The following is a 14,688-nucleotide window of genomic DNA, read 5'->3' as shown; positions in this document are numbered from 1 at the left end:
TTGTATATTATTTTCCATTATTATACACGAACACGACAAGAAAACTATGAACAACAAAAGTCCATATCCAACCACCATATGAGAGTGTTGTGGAAGATGAACAGAAGCATGGCCTGGAATCCCTGGAAGTTCTTTTTCCTTTGGATTATCCTTTTCCATCTCGCAATTGGTAAAGCAAAGGGCGCTGACCTTCCTTATCTTGCCCTAGATTGCAGTGAAGAAAGAAACAATGACAACAGCACCTCTCAGGCGAATCTGAGGACCCTCCTCTCTTCCTTATCTTCCAACGCTACAGCCAACGCCAATGGATTCTACAACAACACAATCCTTGGCACAAACTCCTCTGATACAGTATATGGTCTTTTCATGTGCAGGGGTGATCTTCTCTCTCACGCCTGCAAAGATTGCGTTGCAAACGCAACCCAGACTCTGTCTTCAGACTGTTCCCTGTCCAAATCGAGTGTGATTTGGTACGACGAATGCATGGTTCGGTACTCCGATCGCTCTTTCTTCTCCACTATGAACACAACTCCCGGATATTGGTTGTGGAACGCGGCCAGTATCTCCTCTAACTCATCAAGCTTCATGAGTTTGTTGGCCAACACCATCAGAGAAACTGCACGCGAAGCAGCCAATTCTACGAACAGGTATTCAATAAAGCAAGAAAACTTAACGGAATCTCAGACTCTATACTGTCTAACTCAGTGCACACAAGACCTTTCACTCCAACAATGCTCAGACTGCCTTGATGAAGCAATATCAAATATTCCAACATGCTGTAACGGAAAGCAAGGAGGAAGAGTTCTGTTTCCCAGTTGTAACATCAGGTATGAATTGTACCCTTTCTACAGCGTCACCGATGAGGCACCTGAAGGACTCGTCCCAGAGACAAAATATGAACACACAGATTCTGAATATTCGGAAGATCCTGGCTATATTTCTCACAACTGCTCAAACAACAAACTTGACGCTGATTTCAAATCAAAACTCCGAACGCTCCTCTTTGACTTGTCTTCCAACGCCACTTCTAGATATGGATTTCAGACGCAAGAGGGAACGGCGTACGGCCTCTTCAGGTGCCGTATCGACATTCCTGCTCTCCTCTGTGAACAATGCATCAAAAACGCAACAGACAGAATAACCTCCGACTGTGGTTTGGCTTATGCGGAGGCTGTAATATGGTACAATCACTGTTGGCTTCGCTATTCAGACAGAAATTTCTTCTCGGCCGCGGAAACAAGTCCGAGATTTGGGAATCTGAATATGAGCAACAGCAGTCCGATACAGTCCTCCGTAGCTTCTGAATTATCGAACCAGTTAGCTAAGGTGGCCACAATGACAGGGAACACTGATAACAAATTCGTAACAGATGAATCTCTGAGATTGAACGACAAGCAAAGAGTTTACATTCTTGGTCAGTGCTCATCGGATCTATCAACCAATAGTTGCATTGGGTGCCTCAATGATGTGATTGGAACGGCAATTCCATGGAGCAGTTTGGGAAGCGTGGGTGGACGGGTTCTGTATCCGAGCTGTATTCTTCGCTTTGAATTGTTCCAGTTTTACGATCTCACGCTTACCACACCATCTGCTGGTCCTCCTCCCTCACCAGGTTTTTTCTATTTATATTCACATCTATAAAACTTCGCAATGATTCCTATGCTCTTTCTATTTACGTGCATGCTCTTTCTTGGTGCATTCTTTCTTTGATTTTAGTTGTGGTGGAGAGAGTGGTGAATTTTATGTTTGTGCGTGGTGGATGAATAACAAAACGTTAGTGCTATGATTATGGTAAAGTTCCATGTTGGGGAAGGATGAAGACTGGGATTATAGTGAAGGATAGAGATTGTGACTGAAGTTGAATGAAGGGGTAAACAATTTAAAAAAAAAAAAAGAACTTATTCCTAATCGGTTTCATAATGTATTACAAAGAGAAGAGAATCGATTCTTATAACGCTGAAACAATTTTATGATAGGGCAAGGAAGTTGAGACCGATTCCATATACATGTAATCAGGTATGACTTAGTCTAACATTAAACATAGTCTAATACCAATAAATGTTTGAGCTACTGTATACTTGAGAACATATACACACTTGAGCAAATGGTGCAAGCTGCAAACTCATCTGCTGGAAACATATACTCTTACTTAATTTACATTTATACTCTTTAAATTTTTCTTACTTTTTTCTTCAAATTAGTAGGTGTTAGACTACAAAAAAAATATAATTTTGGCTTTTAATATTATTAAATATTCAATTTTATTGGTTTATTATTTAATATATTTATCAAATTTTTTAGTAATATATTTATTAGTATTATATTTAATTTAAAAAGATGAAAAGGAGTAAATCTTTAGTAAAGTGAAAAAAAATAGAATTATAAATTAAAAATCACAAAAATGTATCTAAATCAAATTGCACAAAATATGTTTGGTTTGGTTCAATTTTTTTTTTCTTTTAAACAAAACTGCATATACTGTTTATGCTTGGTTTGGGTGTATTTTTAACCAAAAAATCCAAAACAAATCTCATCAGGAAGACCTCTACATTATTTTACTATTTTTTTTCTTTTTCTCCATAATTACAAAAGTTTATTTTTTTCTAATGACCACATTACTCTTAAAAGCATATTGTCAAGTGGTTAAATGATTGTCAAAACATCATTTTCTATAAGAAAAGGTATCTAAAGGGAAAAATAAATAATATGCAGCAAAAACATGTAAATTAAAGCGATATTTAACGAATAAAAAAAGTTGAAAAAGACAAGTGTTTTTTCTTAATAAACGTTCAAGATCGTGGACTTACATACTCACCAAAAGAAAATAATCAAACGTAAAGTTAGAAGGATAATATTTATTTCAAAAAAATGTTCTTCTCATTATATTCCTGTATTGGTTAACGATTAACTCATCAATTATCTTTAAAAAATAGAATTGAAACATTAAAGTCTAAGGTCATACACAACTTGTACATTTTGATCTAGCGTCTTCGATTTGGTTGAGAAACAAGCTGGAAATTGGAGAAAGCTAACAGTCACATTATACCCAAAAGATGTTTAAAACCAAGATTTCTACAATTAAAAAAGTTGTTATCAATTTAGCCTAAAGAGGCCTTTAAGTAATCAAATAAGTTGATAATCCATGGATGTTTTAATTCCAAAAAGTTGTTGTCCACGTCTATGATAATCCCTAACAATACAATTGATATTAACTTTAGTCTATCATTGATATTAACTTTAGTCTATACCCATCTAATATACATCTTTTTCTCCATATTTGTGTGTCAAAGAACTTCAAAATAGTTAAGTTAATTAAATCATTATACATTATTTTCTTGGAGAGATTACCTCATGTACTTCTGTATCACCACATCATCTATAAAACAATATGGAAGAACAATACCTTAAGAAAACATACCACCATGAGTATTAGCATATTTTCTACAACTTTTTAATCTCTTAACAATTGGGATAACATTTCATTTTTTTTACCTTAGCATTTTGGTGCATATGGGTTGTGTATCTTTTGTACTGAATTATTTATATTTTAGTATATCTTATGGTTAAAGTCAAGGTTGGTTTTCTTCACCAACAATTTTTTAATTATAAAGAAGTGTGTATTGTTTATCAATTCATTACATCTTATTAACACATGTTATTCTTGTAATGTAGGAAAAAGTCAGACAACGACAATTATCTTGATCATTACTTTCAGTATAGTTGTATCAGGGATACTTGTTGGCTTTTGTTATTATTTGGTACGAAGAAAAAACAGAAAAAATAATAGAGCCATTCTTCAAGAAAATTGTGAGTATATGGAAACAATTTACTTTTTTAAGAATAAAAAAGGTTTAGAAACATAGTTTAACAATTGAAATATTCTTATTTAGTCGGACAAGAAAGTTCTACTATAGAGTCATTGCAATTCAACATGTCAATAATTGAAGCAGCAACAAGTAATTTTTCGCACGAGAACAAAATTGGCAAAGGTGGATTTGGTGAAGTTTACAAGGTAGAAAAAATATGTTAAATTTTATTTCTTATATATTTCTATTTTTATTTTAATAAATACTTATTAATATTTTTAGGGCACCCTCTATGATGGACGATCAATTGCTGTGAAGAGACTCTCAAGAAATTCTAAGCAAGGAATAGAAGAGTTCAAAAATGAATTTTATTAATAGCCAAACTTCAACATAGAAATCTAGTGGCATTCATTGGTTTTTGTCTTGATGAACAAGAAAAAGTACTTATCTATGAATACGTGGCCAACAAAAGTCTAGACTACTTTTTATTTGGTAAGATGTTTTTAACTTTATTTTATTTTATAAAATTTAATAGTAGTTACTTATGTATTTATGATATTTAATGTATTGTACCTTAAAATCAATTCAAATAATATATTACATGTATGTATCACTTACATTTATAATGATTGTTTTTTTTAATACTAAACTAGAAAACGTTTTGAGCTGGATTGAGCGTTACAAAATCATAGGTAGAATTGCTAGAGGAATTTTATATTTACATGAACATTCTCGACTTAAAGTTATACATTAAGATCTTAAACTTAATAATGTACTACTAGATGAAAATATGAATCGTAAAATTTCAGATTTTGAACTTGTTAGAATTATTGAAATAGATCAAGACGAAGAAAGTACAAAAAGAATTATTAGAACATAGTAAGTTTTTAATACTCTTTATTTATCCTTTGCATAATACTTTTAACATTATTTGTAACTTTTTGTTGATTTTGCAGTGGGTTTATGTCTCAAGAGTATGCTATGTTTGGACACTTTTCTGAAAAATCTGATGTTTATAGTTTTGGTGTTATGATTCTTGAGATTATTAGTGGCAAAAAGAATATAAGTTAACATGAATCACATTGTTGCTAATGGTCTTTTAAAATTTGTGAGTGTTATAATCTTGTTATTTATTTTACTTAATCATTAATAATAAGTAATGTAAAAAAGTCAATTTAGAAGTATGAAAGTGTAATGACATTACAAATTTAAAATTTGTTATAGGTTTGGAGACATAGGAAGGATGGAACAACATTGAACGGACCCAAAATTAGAAGAAAATTATTCTAATGTTGAAGTCACAAGTTGTATTCAAATTGATTTATTATGTGTTCAAGAAAATCCAGATTTTGGACCTACAATGGTAACAATTGTTTCATATCTTAGTAGTCACTCGATCGAGCTACCATTTCTAGAAGAACCAATATTTTTCTTAAACCATATAATGAATCCAATTATTGCACATGAATCAAGCTCAGGCTAAGATGTCAACTCCATACCATCTTCTATCAATGACATATCTCAAAGTGAATTTTATCCTCGATAGTTTATTTTTATATCATTATTTACTTTTGTGTTTTACTATATTTTAAAATATTACTTGAAACCATGTTAGGGTTGAATCTGTGAAGTTGGAATGTACATTTACTTATATTTTCTAATGCTTTTTCATTAAGAGACTTCAAATTTATTCCTTTATTGATGGTAACTTTCTTTATTAGATTGGTTTAGTTGTTGACAGGTGACAAGTTATGTTTTATTGTTTAAGTAATAAAATTGTTGCTTATAAAAATTAGTAATATAAAATACTATAACATGTAATCTATTTTTGTTTCACTTTTTATATACTACTTTTAAAATTTGGTGAATAATTTAATAAATAAAATAAATTTAATTTAGACTACAAAACAAGGACAAAACATTGTGATTCTCACATACTGCTTAATAATAGAAATTGTGATACTCACGTAAAATAAGGTGATCATGATGTGAATGTGCAATAACACCTAACAAATTGAAACCAAAATAGACCGACAACCAAAGCATATATTAAAGTGTAACACATTGTTTGATCTTTTATAATTTAAAAGGTTCAAAGTTTCTTGTGAACTATTTGTCTTTCCTTCTAACATAATTACATAAATTGTATGAGTTCAATCATATTCTTATTATTGCAACCCTTTACTTGTTTTCTCATCTCCATACTTGTATGATTATGTGCTTATGTCATGATAATTGTATTCTATGCACGGGTAATTGTATGTCTCTATCATAATAAGAATATGATTTTATATTCCATGCACTGCTAATTGTATGTCTCTATCATAATAAGAATATGATTTTATATATAGCATGATACAATTAAAAGGAAACATTGGTGAGATACATAAAAAAAATAAACAAAAATTGAATAATAAAATAATAGTTAATAGAATACTATTTTCCTAAATTACTAAGAATATGTGAAAAATAATAATAAAAATAAAATATGACAGAAATTTAGAAAATCAAAGTATACAAACCAAGTTTTTAACATGGATCTTACTCTAAGAATAAAAAAACATGAATCGTTCAAATAAAAGAAACATATCCAATATTGTCAATAAAAAAATTGTCTCCATCAAGTATATAAGTAATGCATAAATTAAAGAACAATGCTCATAAATAAGAAAGAATATGAAAAAACCTAAAACATAGCCTCTACTACTATGATAAACTTTTCTCCCTATTCAAACTTGTGCTAGACAATGCAACCATTAAGAATGAAAAATCACTCCTTATGAGCTTGTTAACCAAAAGTTATTTAATTTAACATGAACTCTTGTTCCAAATCAAGAAAATGTACTTTAGTGTACATGTGAAAATCACAATCATTTTTCTTTTTTTTTTCCTCTCTCTCTTCCTCTTTAGATGTTTGTTGAGATATTTTCAATAAGTCTCTCATATACACAACTCTAATTTGATCCCTTTTCACATAAATATACTAGACAAGTTGACTTTACTACCTATTTTTCATATACTAGAGGAGTTTAAAATCACAAACAAATCTCTCATATGTGTTTTCCTTTTGATATTATCTACATTGTCTTATGAACTCCATTATCATCAACATGAATATTTCTATAACTCTAACAATTTAACACAAAAAAACTATTACCAAATGGTACCAAACATTAATATACTTAGATTTTGAATAAAAAATTTGAATTATTGTCAAGATGAATAACATTTTCAATATCTACAAATAATAGGTACTTATGCACAAAATTCTTCACATATAACACCTCTTTACACACAAAACTACACATCTTTGCATCTTAGATTGCCGTGTTACAACTCTCTTTGCAAAAGTAATCAAATATTCCAAAATCAGCTTTCCAAAATCAACATATGTAGTCATATATGAATTTAAGTACCCCACCAAAATAGGCTTATCATAATCAAAACAGTTTTATATAACATTACCATAAAGATACTTCAAAATCTATTTCATAGTATTTCAATTCTTTCTACCTAGGTTTGTAAAAATCTACTCATTTTATCATGTATAATCAATATATATTTATCAAACTCATCTCATATACCAATGTGTTATATTTAGTTGTGTACATCATTGCATATCATTCTACTTACCATAAATGCTTTAAGAAACTTGTTGTATATCTAATTTTTTGACCTCAACGTTTGGAATCTAATTAAATTTCAACTTAAAATGTGTAGCAATATGAATGCTTACCACATTGGCCTTTTCCATGTAAAATCTTAGACAATAAAAAAAATCTCATTTTTATCACACAAAATTCTTATATCAAGAATTTGTTTTGAAACTCTAATGTCCTCAATAGCAAATGACTCATCAAATTAATTCTATAACATTTTAATTTTAAAATTGATTTTCTAAAAGACATAATAGTAAGAAGTATTATTTTTGTAATTTTTTTGCACACTAAATTTAAACTACTTAAAGTAAATGCCTTTGTTATAACTTATTAATTAATGTCCATTTTAGTGTCAATTGACCAATTGTCTAAAAGTCTTCCATAATCAAAATGTCTTAAGTTGGGTAGGACTATTGACTTTAATGTTTCACCTCCCTTTTGTGAAGATAGTTGATGTGTTAATAGTTTAACCGATGACATTAGTGTTAAAATAGAGGGGAATTCGATCATAAAGGGCATGATAATAGATCTAAAAAAATTGAATTAGATAGGTTTTGAATGACTTTGATATAATTTTAGCAAAATTGAAATTAAATCTAACTCAATTTTATAAAACATAGTAAGGTTGTGTTTGTACTCACCTATGTACTATAATTTGATTATATTTATAATCCATGTGGAGTTGTTAAGGTTAAAGTGATTCTTCTATGGGATAGAACATATATTTTGAGTTCATTCTCTTTGTTAAATTAAACTTTTTAATAATAATTTATATGTTATTGTTTTAATGTTAATTCAATTTTGGTTAAATCACTTAAGTAGTCCCTATTTCTATTGGGTTTTCTCAAATAGGCCAGGTTCATATTTTCCCCCCAATTAGGTCCTTAAAAGTGAAAATTTAAGCAAATGGCTCCCAGCCGTTAAATTGGGTTAACGAGATTAACTTTTTCATGAGCTGTCAGTTAGACGTGGAATATTTTAAACATGTGGCCATTATGTTAGATTGCAGAGTAGGTTACGTGAAATATATAATTAAAAAAATATATTTCATGATTATTTGCCACAGGACCGCCGTTTCTCGCGCAGCACAGCAGCGCCACCAATAACCGCAACCGTCGCCGATATGCAACTAAACTTTGGCCTCCATCAAGCCATCCTCCGCAACGCAAACTCGTCGTTGTCACCACCGTTCTAGCTTAAAATGCGCAACCATGGCAATCTTCTCCATCATACTTCTTCACGCCACGAATCCTACACATAGTAAAGCTCAGAAATCGCGAAACCCTCGAACGCTAATCGCGATCACAGCTGCGACACTACTTCATCTCCATCAACGCAGAACACTAAATCACGTTCGAGCTCTTCAATTGCATCTGCATCACAAACCCTAGTTGTGCAAAACCCAGAATCGCGAACTCCTTGCGGTCGCTACGAGACCACGTCATGAGAGCTCTAGCGCCTTTGTTTCTCCTTCCTCGAGCAATTGCGAGAACCAGCAGATCCTTCATCTCTACAAGTCTCTTACTTCACAAATCCACCAACTTGCAAACCAGAGACATCACGAAACATAGAAACAGAAACCTATTGCAAGTTCATCTCTCTCGCGCAAACAGAAACATGAGAAAACCCTCAATCTCGAAGGAAAGGCGGGAGACATTGGACTTCACTCCAATCTCGAACTCTATGAATCCGTGATTTGTTGCGTCTTTAATCTCAAACCCAATTTGATTTTGATAAACCCTAATTTGGTGGTGCTTAATTTCATATTTCAGAAACTTTTTGGGTTTCATGAACCTTAATTTCGTGATGAACCTTGAGCATCAATCCTTGAGGTCGAAGATGATGAACCCTAATTTGGGTTTCAATTCTCAAAAACTTTTTTTTATTTTTTAATTATATATTCCACGTAACTTGCTCTGAATATGCCATGTCATTTAATGATTCCACCTCACACTGACACATCACCTGAAAGTTAATCCTGTTAACCCAATTTAATGGTAGGGAGCCAATTGCTTCAATTTTTCACTTTTAGGGACTCAATTGGAGAAAAAATTAAGAAGGGGACCTATTTGAGAAAATCCAACAGAAATAGGGACTACGAAAGTGGTTTAACCTTCAATTTTTCATAGTGTATTATAGATGATGGAAAATCAAAATTTAAGGAACCATGCGGAAACAGATGTTGAGAAACTTGAATGGTACTACTCATGGTGAAGTCTATCGTATGAATGCTTTTGGCATTTGTTCCTGATGTTGAGTTCTCATGTTTATAAAAACGTAGATGGAGTTAGGGTAACTGCATAAAGTTTGGTGTTGTTTTTGTTTAATATTGAGATTTATATTTTAGTTTGAGTTGTTATTTTCAAAAGCTGAGTTTTTATTTTCGAAAGCTGAGTTTTTATATACCTCACACTTCTTCCATTTTAACTTTATGAGCTTTTTCCATTATTTTTCTCCAATCCTTTTCAATCTAACACTAATGTAGCAAAGGGATACGACAATGATTATTTTCAAGTTATAGCAGCAGATTCAAAATCAAAGCATATTAAGGCGAGGTAAAAAAAAAGGAGCTTTTGGTCTCAGTTCAAAACTGAAGCCAAAAGTTTAAGATTTTGCTTCGGTTATAAGAAACTTAAAGGAGTAAACAAAAAAAATTTAAAAAAAAAAAGAAAATAATTTTGGATTTTGGCAACAATTCAAATAGAATTTGTTGTCATATACCCTTTTTATGCTTCAATTCCTAGATGAATCTCTGCCATAGGTTTAATTTTATTTAAAATATTTTTTTAATGTAAAGGTCTATGACTTTGGTTTGAGCTAGAACTGATGCCATATACCTTTTTCTGCCTTATTTTTTATCACAACCGTTGTCTAAAGTTTGTTAAGTTTTTTTAAATGTGGTTATGTTTCTGTGACATCCTACATCACCAAAATAATAGAAACAAACATGCATAATATATAAAATACTTACATCACAAATACATTTCATTATATATTTTTCAACAAAATAGAGAATTATAACCATATATATTTCACAAAAACTCAATGTTTCCATATTCTAATGTACATAATATTATAATCTAACACCTACATATTGCAAAGGTTTTTCTTATGAAATTAATGGACATGTCAGGAAGTGGAACATGAGTCTTGAATCTCTACATAAAACACAATGAATTCAATTAGTATCTATTATTTCCAAACGACAAACAATTATTTTTTTATTAAATAAAAATATTATCGTTTTTCAGCCACTTATAATATGGGCATGAATAATTATCGTCATCCAATTCATTACATAGTAACCGCACTCATATGAGTCAGTTTTTCTATTACACTACAATATATCATCACAATAATAAATAATTAACAAAGATAGCTATAATAAAACAATTATAAGAAAGTATGGATCAAAATACCAAACCTTAAGGGCCAATCTCCAAACATTTAGCATAAACAATTTATTTCCCTAACAATATCATATGTGTTGCAAATGAAATATGAAAAAAAGAATGTTTTAGGATGCACTTATATAACAAGTAAAGCTCATAACATTGAGGTTCTTACCAATTTGATACTTGTTTGAGATGTTTGGGAGAAGACTTGTGCAATGAACAGAACCACACAACAAAGTTGTCTAAGTAGGGAAACCACAAGCAACTACCAATGTCGTTTGAAATAGATAATAACTTAATTGTTATGTCTTAAAATCACATAGGAAACTTTCAAGTTAACAAACTACACTTACCCAACAAAATAAGGGACAAAATATATCTCATTCCTCCGTCCAAAGAAGTTGGTGACGTATTGTTGGATGTCATCAAATTTATTGCCTTCATATCATTAAACCCCAAATTGTTACTGACACCAAATATATAACTAAAACAAAGAAATTATTTTATATAAGTAACTAGATAATTCAATTTTATATAAAGAATGATTCATAGACTTACATCATCCACAACTGAATGAGGATAATATTCAACTCTTCTTTTTTTTATGCAAGCTCCGTGACATCATCCTAACTGAATGGTTCATGTCAAATTGTTGCTGGAATTGACACATAACCCTTTTGTTAGAATCGCTGCAACGGAATTATTAGCGTGGAACAAATCAAGAGGGGGGGTGAATTGGTTATATACTTTTATTGTGCCTTTTATTATTTTTCTCTTAATTTTTCTTACTGGGCGAATGATTAAATATAAATGACAGAGTAAGGGAAAGAGAAAAATTACACAGGTGATTTTATCCTGGTTCAGATCACTAGGATCCTACGTCCAGTCGCTTATCTCAAACAAGATAAACCTTTTTCACTAACACAAAACACTTACAAATATTAGTCACAAAGAAAAACAATTTGTAAGAGTTTAGAAATACCACCTCTCTTGAAACCACAAGAGATGAACTTACACTTCTTTTGAATCTTCACAAAGGATGACCACCTCCTTCGAATGCTTCACGAAGGATGATTCTCTTCCAGGCACTTCCTCGGACACACCAAGGATGAACAAGCTATTCCTCTGTCACCGCAGTAGCACTTCAGGACTTTGCAGACAAGAGTTTCCTTAGCTTCAACAATCTCACAGAGTTCTCAAAGAGTTCAGAGATCTTTTGCACAAGGGAAGAGTTATTTTTGAGATAAAGAGTGAGCCATTTTATAGACTCAGCCTAATACCCTTCCATTCTTCGAAAACGGGCCATCTAACGCATTTAATCGATTAACATAAATATTAATCGATTAATAATGAGTACAACGGCTAGTTTTTCAAATCTGAAACCCCCAACGGCTAGTTTTTCAAATCTGAAACCCCCAATAGCTAGTGTTAATTGATTATTCTCAGGAATAATCGATTAACTAATCGATTATTATTAGCTTTAATCAATTATTACAGGGGCAATTGGGTTTTCAGTGCCAGCCTCGTTTTAATCGATTAAAACTGGGTTTAATCGATTAAAACAGCTTGTGGATGATTCTCAACAGTAAATAAATCAAATATAAATTACAAGAATCAACCCTAATACATATTTGAGCACTATTACATCAACTTTGATTATTATAAAAGCTTTATAAAATACAGAGATCTTCAATTTGTCTTTATGGACCTTGACTTGTGCAAATCTGTTCATCATCAAAACTTCATCTTTGATTTTTGCTAACACCTTTCAGTCACTTCAGAAGTGACTTCATATATTTGTGCCTTGACCATCTGGGTGATCTCTTACGTCAGCCTTTCTTCATAGGCAGCCATGTGTGAGAGTGAAGCCTGATGCGAAGAGCCCCCAAAATAATGTTGAATGCTAACACTGGTTCCAGCAGCACACATCAACCCACAACAACTTCAATTCTTCAACTAGTGGGTTGAGATAAACATCTATGTCATTTTTAGGCGGCCTTGGACTAGATATCATCATAGACGACATCATCCACTTTCTCTTCATGCACAACTGAGAGATAAGTTATAAATTATCAATATAACCGGCAAGCAACTGTGGTTAGTACTTAAATTACCAAATGAGTTCATTCCATCAGTAGCTAAACCAAGGCGAAGATTTCTACATTTTTGACCGAATTGGGGGAATTCAAATTCAATTTTCCATTGCATTGAATCGAATGGATGACGAAGTAGTCCATCAATTGTTCTCTCATTCACATGTCATCTAAGATTTTTAGCATCATTTGGATTCGTAAGCAAATTCTTAAGTCTGGCCACAATTGGAAGATATCAAACTACTTTCAAAGCAAAACCATCATTTTCTATCTGACCATTTTATTCACTGTTGTTGTTTGGCTTGTATCGTGATAACCCATATTTCAAACATTTTTTCAAACCTTCAAACTTTTTCCTGTATAATATGCAATCATTTGGACATGCATGTATCCTTTTATACTCCACAACCATCATACAAAGAAATTTTTTCGTATCATAATTACGAATGGGTAGTGTATTTCCATCTGGTAGCATTTCATTCAACAACGACAATAATTTTGTGAAACTCTTATCGGTCCATCCATTGTGCCTTCAAATTCATGAGCCTTAACATCACTGACAACCATGTGAACTTAGTTGAACCACCATACAAAGGAGTTTCTACATTAGTGGACATCGTCTCATACGCATGCAATTTAGGCAAAGGCTTTTACACCAACATCGCGGATCATGTCTTGTATTTTGTCTTCTTCTACTCGATCTTCCATGGTAGAATCGAATACATGTTCAGTTCAGGAGACAATTGGGGAGAGCATTGGAAAATCTATTAGTTCACTATGTCATGTCCATGTTGTATAACATCGAAGGGAACCATCACAGATAAGATGTTCCCTAATTTTGGTTACGTTCAACTTTCTCTCATTCAAACAATTGACACAAGGACATCTAAACTTCACTTCATCATCACTTCTACCTTCATTACGTTATGCAAATTGTGTAAATTCTTCTACTTCTTTCTCGCACTCAACACTGATGCGTGGTGAATTAATTGAATCTCGATCGATACGTATATATACTAAAATTGTTTACACAATTTCAGTCATCTTAATTATCACTTAGATCGCTTTTGTATTCCAGGTTTGACACTATCGCATTCAAGAAGATTCATTTTCCTTAGTTTATCGAACATATAAATTTTGAACAACTATATAAAATTTCACAAAATTTTGTTAGCATTTCGCATTGGTTTTTAGGTTACACGTAATAAAAGTGGTTAAAAACCACAATTAAATATGTATCCGTAGATAAATAAAAAAACACAATTGCAAAATATTCATGAACTTTAAGACATGTATATTAAAATTTATATGCATTAATAAACTATGAAAAAAGTCATTACTCTTCTTAAACTGTCCAGCCGAAAAATTCAAGATTCAATACTATAAATTATAATTATTGTCTCCTCTTAAATTCATTTTTAAAACATAGAATTCTTCATTATACTTAGAGACAATAAATAATTTTTTTATTGAATCTTAAATGAGAAACTAAGGTTAATTCAATACAACAATATATTTTAACATACAATTAATCACATATCAAACATAGAAAAATTGAATAACCTACTATAACATTATATAAAATTATATGCTCATATTAAAATATAAATTTAAGACAAAAAAATAAGAACCTGAATGCGAAAAAGGCGAACAACAATGAAGAACAGTGCAACTACTCGCATTTTGGAATGCACCAAAAGCTCACCACAAAAAAAAATAATACATGGACACAAAT

General features: G+C 31.5%; 1 pseudogene across 1 annotated transcript; it reads left to right on the top strand.

The window, feature by feature from the left end:
• Positions 1-5,352, top strand: LOC124842531 (cysteine-rich receptor-like protein kinase 15; annotated as a pseudogene). The gene is made up of 7 exons (XR_015784878.1): positions 1-1,612; positions 3,673-3,807; positions 3,891-4,012; positions 4,089-4,298; positions 4,460-4,685; positions 4,763-4,914; positions 5,031-5,352. The product of XR_015784878.1 is annotated as a cysteine-rich receptor-like protein kinase 15 (transcript).
• The last annotated feature ends 9,336 nt before the right edge of the window (positions 5,353-14,688 follow it).

Source organism: Vigna umbellata, chromosome 3 (assembly GCF_029865625.1).
Source record: "Vigna umbellata cultivar VRB3 chromosome 3, Vumbellata_1.0, whole genome shotgun sequence".
Lineage (NCBI taxonomy): Eukaryota > Viridiplantae > Streptophyta > Magnoliopsida > Fabales > Fabaceae > Vigna > Vigna umbellata.
This window is presented reverse-complemented; position numbering and strand designations above follow the sequence as displayed.